The 8,905-nt window shown below is 36.3% G+C and overlaps 1 long non-coding RNA gene across 1 annotated transcript; it reads left to right on the top strand.

Annotated features, from left to right (window-relative positions):
* The first annotated feature begins 7,212 nt into the window (after positions 1 to 7,212).
* Positions 7,213 to 7,726, top strand: LOC137086524 (uncharacterized). Its single transcript, XR_010907516.1, has 3 exons — positions 7,213 to 7,341; positions 7,464 to 7,514; positions 7,691 to 7,726. It is a non-coding gene; the product is annotated as an uncharacterized lncRNA (long non-coding RNA).
* Positions 7,727 to 8,905: the final 1,179 nt, after the last annotated feature.

The raw sequence follows: 8,905 nt of genomic DNA on the forward strand, positions 1-8,905 counted from the left end.
AAGAGACCTGTTCCCTTTGTAACACCAGCAACACAAGCCTCCAGCACATTCTGTCGGGCTGCACAACAGCATTGTCCCAAGGCCGCTACAGGTGGCGACATGACCAAGTACTGAAGAAGCTGGCAGAGGTGGTAGAGTCATGCAGAAAGGAGGCAAACAGCAGACCTTCCGCTCATGGACGACATTCCATCCAGTTCGCGAGGGCTGGAGAGAGTGTCAGACCCTCCCGCCAGAGAGATATAGCAAGGCTCCTCTCACCGGGATGTGAGTGGACCATGAGGGTCGACTTGGGAAAGCAGCTCCAGTTCCCCAGGGAGATAGTGGAAACATCCCTGCGGCCAGACCTCGTCATGTGGTCAGAAGCTTGCAAGACCGTCTTCCTGGTGGAACTCACTGTACCATGGGAGGGAGGTGTGGAGGCTGCGTATGAACGGAAGCGAGCCAAGTACTCGGATCTGGCGACAGAGTGCAGGGAGGCGGGCTGGAAAGCCATTATCTGCCCTGTGGAGGTGGGGTGTAGGGGCTTTGTAGGTTCCTCATCCGCTCGCCTACTCCGCGACATGGGATGCACAGGAGCGAGACATCGGAAAGCCATGAAAGAGTTGGCAGAGGAGGCGGAGAAAGGCAGCTTTTGGCTGTGGCTAAGGAGGAAGGAGAAGGTTTGGGGGGCAAACACCTAGGGCATCAGCAGGGGGTGGCAGGGAGAGATCCCTGCCATCGCTCCGCCACCACGAGACGTACTGGGGTTAAAGGAGCGAAACGTCGATGAGTGGTGGTCCCCAGCTGATGACCCGTTCAGGCTCACGGAAGTGTTCAGTGTGGTGTCACGGCACACCAGTTCAAAAGGCACTGGAGGAGGTGCGTCAGGCAGTGATGTCCAGCAGGAAAACCATCACCTGTATCTTGATTTACATATTTAAGGTTACATTGGTCAAAACAATGAAAACAAATAAGTATAACACATGATATTCACCGTCTCTGGACCCCCTAAAGCAGCCTTGGCCACCCCATGTATAAAAGTCTAGTTCTGCCACTGCCAGTGGATTATTTAGAAATGTATGCCAACTTTTGCGGTGAAAGGTAACTTAACTCACAAATTGCAGTAACATTTTCCCAACAAAATGGATTTCATTAATTTAGTAGTCAGTATTTTTAATTAGTTTTATTCTGTTGCATTTGTGTTTGATGCAGTTAGATATATCATAATTTTACTGGGGCATTTTGCCCCCTTATCTATTATTACATTATATATGCTTATATTATATCTATTAGGGGGCATTTTGTTCAGATTTTAATTATTTTTGCCTTTTGGAATCTGAATTCTCGATTGCACTGGACACGTTTTAAGTGCAGGCATATTCTCTGAGTGAGCCCAGACAAAAAATTCTAACAAGAGCAGCGTATCTGAGAGCGCACGCAGAGTTCTTCAGGGAGAACTGGAGATTCGCGCTCGCACATTACATTCCGCGTACAAGCAGAGAGAGATTTGCGCTCGCGCATTATATTCCGCGTGCGAGCAGAGAGAGATTTGCGCTCGCGCATTATATTCCGCGCGCGAGCAGAGAGATTTGCGCTCGCGCACTATATTAATGTACTTTCGCGCTACAATAATGCGCTCTCGAGTTTGCAATCTTGTGGTGCATATGGTACGCACTTTATGGTGTATTATACATACGAACCGTATTATTAGGGTTATGGCGTATTATACGCATACAGTGCGTATCTATTTATACGCATGACCATGAGATTGTGTTGATTTTTCCAAATGTTTTTATAGCATTGAGAGTGCTTCTCACTCTCCCCGTCACTGAGCTCTGGAGAACGCAGTTTCTCAAAGCTTAAACTGATTAAAAATGATCTCCGAGTCCGACGTACAATGACAAAAGACAGACTCAATGGACTAGCAACATTTGCAATTGAGCACGAACTTGTAGAAAAAGTTAAACTCGAGGACGCAATCAAAGCGTTTGCCGCTGCGAAAGCCCGACGCGCACGCTTCTCAAATGTAGGCTATTATGTGAATGTCTGTTTGTGTGTATCAGTCAAGAAAAAATCAAAACCTCCAATGAGCTAAAAAGTTGCGTGCATATGTTTAGTTTTATTCTGTACACTGTCTATTATAAAACAGAAATTGCAGCTGTAGAGCACTGTGTACTTTTTTCACGTTGCAGAATGAAAAATAAAATCTGAAAACATGCTTGCACGTTTTTATTTTAGTTTAATTTTATAGATAAAGAAAATATTAATTTGTATGTACATGCATCTTAAGGATACCTAATTGTGAGTGGGGCGGCACGATCGTGCTCTGCCTAGAGCGGCATTTGAGCTTGCGCCGGCCCTGATTGTAGCGACGAGCTAGGAGTAACAGAAATACTCTGTATGTGTACATATGTATCAGATGTATGTATGTCACTGGTGTTAAAAAATGAGAAAACTGTCATTGATAAAATAGTTGAAATGATGGTCAACTACATACTAGACCAAAACATGATAGCATGCAGAGATTTTCTTTTCTGGTTGGACCACCTGTAATGGCATATTTATTGTTTTGCTTTATGGATGCTATGTCATTTTATCATTTTCTTCACTACTTCAATGTATATTTAACAACATATAGATGAAATAAAAGGCTGAATCACTTAACCTGATGTTGTTTTATTGTTGTGTCTGAGCTAGTTAAAAATAGTATTACTACCCAAAATAAAATGTTTAAAATAACCTTGAGGCGCATTCTTTCCCCCTCCAAAAACATAATTATGGTAGTATAAAATAGGATAATATAGATTGTAAATTATTCAAGTGAATAATGTGGTATAATGCATTGTTTTATTAAATCAACCAAATGCTGTATGCGAACAAAGAGATGTCGTGAGAACATAGCGTTCGCTTGGTGTTCAGACAAAGTGGAAAGGGGGAAAAACAAAAGAAAAACAAACATCCACATAATTAAAATTACAGACGAAAAAGAATGGTGATGTTTTAAAAAAAATTGTAACCATGGTGAAACACTTTTAACAAAATCAAGCATAAAATTGGTTTGGTCAGTCTACCGCGATGAAAATTTTTACGGTGCATGTGTGCACAAGAACAAAAACAGTAGCGCCGTTAAAGTCAAGATAACTATTGTGTGATTTGAGGTTTACTAACCTGGGATCAGTCTGGTGTTTGAAAGAGTTAGAATGATCATTTGTGTTTATTTAGCCTATTCATTACCATAAAGTTTTGCATGGCTACATCTGTTTGACAGTATGAAAACAAACTGAGTTTGTCCTAATGACGATGTAATGTTTTATTAACAGACAACGATCTAATCACGTCGCTCATTTACTGTTTTTACAGATCGACTACCAAGGACGTGTACCAGTATCATAATAAGATATCCTGCCTGAAAGCTTTGTAAATGACTAATATTTAAGTTGAACAAATATTTAAAATTGTTAAAAAAAACACCATAAATTAAGAGATGGTGATGAAGGACAAAAACCGTTTCCTAAATGTAGAACAAATTATTGAGACAAACATTCATTCATGGATTCAAACGAAAAGGCAGATGCCTAAAAGACTGGCACGGGGGGAAATAAAACGGCCTGAATCAACCAACTACTCACTTAAAATAACTACTAAAATTGTTTATTTTTTATCAGAAATGCATTTAGAGACGCATTATCAAATGCAACATGTTGTAACAGTGTAATAGATGGACATGATTTAAGTGCAATAAGTGTAAATGTCAGAAAAACATCAAGACTCGCTTTTCATGTTGACGCATTATGAGGCTTGCGATCATCATATTTCTGTTTGACTGTGCTCAAAGAGTCTTCATCTAAAAACTGTACAAAGAAACAACATATAAAACTGTCATCTACTGGCAGGGAAAAAATCTACTTTACAAACTTTTACAATAGATCAGAAGAAAGGATTTCTGTATTATGATTTCATTATAGCTAAATGTTATCCGTGGTAAATATTTGTTGTAAATTGTACACGTGTACTAATTGTTGCATAAAGATTATGCTTGAATGTACCTATAACCTAAAACAAGGAACAGGTTATGTTGATGTGGTACAATCCCACTAACAAATCGGACAGAATTTTTAGCACATCTTGTTTATTACAACCGATGTGTGGTACGTCGGGCTCAGTTATTGATGATAGTTGACAGCATGTCACAATCTTTAATGTCAGGTGGGGTATTGAAAGAAACGATTCGTTAAATGTTGGTTTGTCAAAAGAAGAGTTTGGTCACACATTTGAAACCATCTAAATTTGTTCACTATCCAGTGGAGTAGTAAAAATCATTATTTACAAATCCAAAATTGACATATTTTCACAGTTGCTTGTGAATGTTTTTCCTGAATTGATTATAAAATGCTACTTTCGTAAATGTACTGTATATGTATATGTAAAAGTATAAGGCTAATGTTCAAAATTTATTTATAACCTTTATGAGAGGAGTGTAACTTGGTTTAACAAGAGCAAACTTTAATGAAAGTAACAAGCGTATATGGTTCAGCTGCAGAACAATCAATCAATCAATCAATCAATTAATCAATCACCTTCATTTATTTCGCTTTTACAATCACCACTGTGTCAAAGCAGCTTCACAGTGTCAAACAGGATAATATTGCAACAAAATTAGATTTGGCTGTACAGTCATTCTGGAGAAAACAGTGATGTTATCAGCTTATTTTAATTTATTATATAGCGACAATGTTGGCATATCAGTATTATAGTTTATAGAATTAAAGAAGACCTAATTCATAAATTTTGTTTGTATATTTAGTTGAATAACTTGGATCATAATTTTAGTGTCCCCAAGTGTGTTTGTAAGTCTAGAACAGCAAGACTTACTTTTCATGTTGATGGTTCATGTGATTCCTCATCGCAGATGAGACCGAAACTGTAGTGACACTAAAAGAAATATTACTTTAGTCAAACACTCTCAAATAGAAAGACTGTCATGTCATTTCTTAAGTTTCATTTATTCCTATAATGTTGATGGTTCTCAAACAAAAGTCCAATAAACAGAATGGTCATCTGAAATCGGACTAAATACGATCAATATGGAGTAGTAAAAACATAATTACAAACATTGTGTATTATATTTTAGTAAATCCTTTAAAATTACATGATACTTACAAAAATAGTCAAAATGTAGAAAAACAGCGGCACAAAGTTTTGTTTTCTAGGTGAGAGAAATTCACCACGATTAGGCTTCATGAGTACTACAAACAATGTGTTTTCCCTGTGGTTGTGGAACATTGGAGGTAAATCGTTTGAAATGTAGGTTTGTCAAAAGAAATCAAATAAGTTTGGTCTTACATTTAATAAAGAAGCTTAAAATGATTTGCACAGACTTGCACTGACAACAACCAGATAGGACTCTTTACCTCAAAAAATATACAGACGGATGAATAAAATGTAAACATTAATCTTGATCATATTACAAAGAATAGGCAATGGGAGGAAAATGCATATAACAATAAAGTGGACACTTTTTCTTATCCAATGTCACTGCTTTCTTCCTTGAATTTACGCAGAGTTGTGTGCCCACATAATTCCTACAAAGAACATGTTTGAATTGTATCTGTATAGGGAAGAAGCAATGCCAATGAGCTTTAATTGATATCTTTTTAATTGAGACGATAATAATAAAGGAAAACTAAGTAAAAAGACATTGGTGATAAACAGCTGAAACAACTGATAACTTAGCTGAATTGGGATGCATAAGGCAATTATAGTAAAGACTATTAAAACGGCAAGTGTGCAAATGTATAACTCATGTTGAAACATATTCACAAGTGAAAAATTAATATTTTTTTTTCTTTGTTTGATAAGAAGCTTCATCTGAATTCTTGTACTGCATGATTGTAACATGCCTGATATGATAGTTAAAAATACCTAGGCCTATTCCAACACCACAGAGAAAGTATTTTTTCTTAACAGATCTTATTCTTGATTTTCTAAAATGTCGAAAGAGAAAATAATCTGGTTTAGTTGTATTTTTAAAACATTGCTTTTTCTTAAAATCATTGAGTCAAACGTATTTGGTAGCATGATAGTCATAATGTATTGACTGCAGGTTTATCAGGCTGATACAAAGTAGCATGAACCTATGATATTTATAAAAGTACCGAATAACTGTGTCAGAAGCCACCAACTAAATCTTTGGTTTTAAGGTCAAATAAGTATTCCCAGGAGACCCATTGACCCCGGAAGTCACGACTTCTGAAGACCTCACATTTTTGAATCATTCTGGTTGAAAACAAAAAACAACAACAAAACAAACCTTGTAGGGTCTTTGACACCCTGCAAAAGCACTAGAGTCAAATATTTACTCAAGACGGACTTTACTCAAGTTTCCATTGACCAAAGAGAAACATCTGGTCTTCAAATCACCACATCACCTACAGCCTGAAGCTGCCATTAATGACTGTGTGTCATTCGACTTCCTTCATAATAGGAATCTATTTAAAACAAATTCCATATTTCTACTTTATTTTTATTTTTAAACATACAGATTTGTGACAAACATGTTTCATTGCACGGGTTCATCCATTGTTAATGGTTATTAAACAAGACCTGCTTGTTCTAAGATTTAAAATTCTAAGAATCTAAGATTTAAAATTTTAAACAAGCTAAAGTTTTAGAACAGACGATTTTAGTAAGAATATACTTTAGGTGGAATTTAAGGAAATCATTCCTACAATGTGGCATCAGATGTTACACAGATGTCTTAAAGGAAGGTTAAGAAGATTACTTTAGAAGACTTTATTCAAACGTTTAAGATTTGATTTAGATCTAATTTAAACTTTAAAGATTATACTTTGGAAAAAAAAAATGAGTATGAACAAAATATTGGCTCTGGAAAGGCATTGGCAGACTAACTTAACATGTGCTGTGACATGATGCTCAGAGTCTCAGCTGTAACCCCTCCTGTCCAGAGAGGGTCTGAAGCATTCATTTCATAGTGGAGTACCCTGGAGGATCTCAGGGGGTTTCAACTTAAACTATTTGCTTTTTATCATCTTCAACTCTTTGAAAATGTAAGGTATTTTTATTTTTATATTTAGCTAAAACTAGAACTATAAAGTGTTCAAATAATTGTAGTAACATATTTATTATTATTCATTGTGTATTTAATTTTATTTATAAACAATTCATTTAAAATAGAGATAAATTTAATCTTATTAGTCCTCAGATCAATGTACTCCATAGTGTCTTATGTTTTATGATGTCTTATTTTACCTATTTTTAAACTTAAGGCAGTCATATTCAGCTACAATGATATTCTGAGGATGGACAATTCAAAGCCATCACCATTTTTGACATCACTTTTCGGTAAGAACCATAACAATAGTGTTAAGTAGATGGTACTTTTTTATTTATTTGTTTTCCAAATGCCTTAGTTTCACACTATATATTTGGCAAATTATGTAAAATATTCAGTTCTTTTTTTCCAGTGACACTGACTATTGCTGTCCTGGGGGTTTTAATTGCTGCAATTGGAATAGGTAAATCATGCATTTTACCTCAATATTCACTGTGCTAAACAAATAATGCGGACAAAATGATGTATTTCAGTATAATATTGACAGAAACATTCACATACTTTGTACAGTAAGGAAACACACTCCTCATCTACAAAGACTGATGAATGTTATCTGTTTAATTTTTCTTTTCTTTTTAGGGGCCTACTTTCTGAGAGACTGTCCTGTCCAGCCTTACATCCCAGTCTACCTTATAGTATTTGGTGTATTTGTGTTGCTTGTTCTGATAGTGAGCCTGGGCTTGTTGTATGGTTCACTTGCAAAAGACACTTATGAATTGCTGCTGTTGTCTATGCTGGTCATCTCCGCCAGCTTCATCCTCTACCTGTTTGTTGTCTGCTGGTTCATCACAGGTGAGTGGTAGGGAATTTGTCAAACGGGAATTACACAAGGAGATATTTTATAGAAAGAATAATGGAGAGATGTATGTGAAAGGTCAAACTTTCTCTGCAGAAATGAAAAAAATTAAAGCTGTAGTATAATGTTGTGACAGGGTGAAGAATGCTGGGCTTTAAAATCACAGTTAGAGGGATTATTCACCATTGGCAAGACGGAGGTTTAATCAAATTTGTCTGTCTCTATGCAGTAGAAACCTTTTTATTTTTTTTATTCTGCACAACTAGGAAAACAGTGGTTGTGGTTAATTTTTTTTTTTTAAAAAAGTAGGAAAACAACACACATAAATCACTAGTCTCAATCCGACCCTGGCTTCGCAAACTTCCCAAAGCACTTCCGCTCAAGGGAATCCCCACCGCCATTTTTAAGTGCGTTCGAATTCGTCAAGTGTACAAGGGAAGTTTATTTGGACAGACCATTGACCCCCCTTGATTTTGACTGAGAGAGCAAGTCTACTTAAAATGTACACTTTTGGCATGATCCATAGACCACAATGCACCATAACTGTGACATTACAGCAGGTCGCACTTAGTTTACCCTCATCCCAGACAACTCTAGTATATGATATGGGTGTTATATTGACATTTAACCGCATTTAATACGTGTTGTAGCTACCTTAAGCTGACTGACTGTTTTAACACAGTTATACTTTATGTTTGTGTTTTTTAAAATTATTTTATATACATATATTAACATATATTTAATATTTGTTTATAATATTTTATAAACAAATATTTGTTTATAGCATTTTGGAGAAATGTCCAAACCTAATCATACATACAGGCATATATAATGGCGCATTTATAGCAAAATGCTATAAACAAAGCAGATTCCAATGATCAACAGCTTATTTGTTCCAAATGTGTTTCATTTAAACACTGCAAGGGTTACACCAGCAGTGGGCACTCGTGCGATGTAACGAATTACACAGTCCCTCCAGAATAATGCAATTAGGCGAT

The sequence above is a fragment of the Pseudorasbora parva genome, chromosome 1, assembly GCF_024679245.1.
Source record: "Pseudorasbora parva isolate DD20220531a chromosome 1, ASM2467924v1, whole genome shotgun sequence".
NCBI lineage: Eukaryota > Metazoa > Chordata > Actinopteri > Cypriniformes > Gobionidae > Pseudorasbora > Pseudorasbora parva.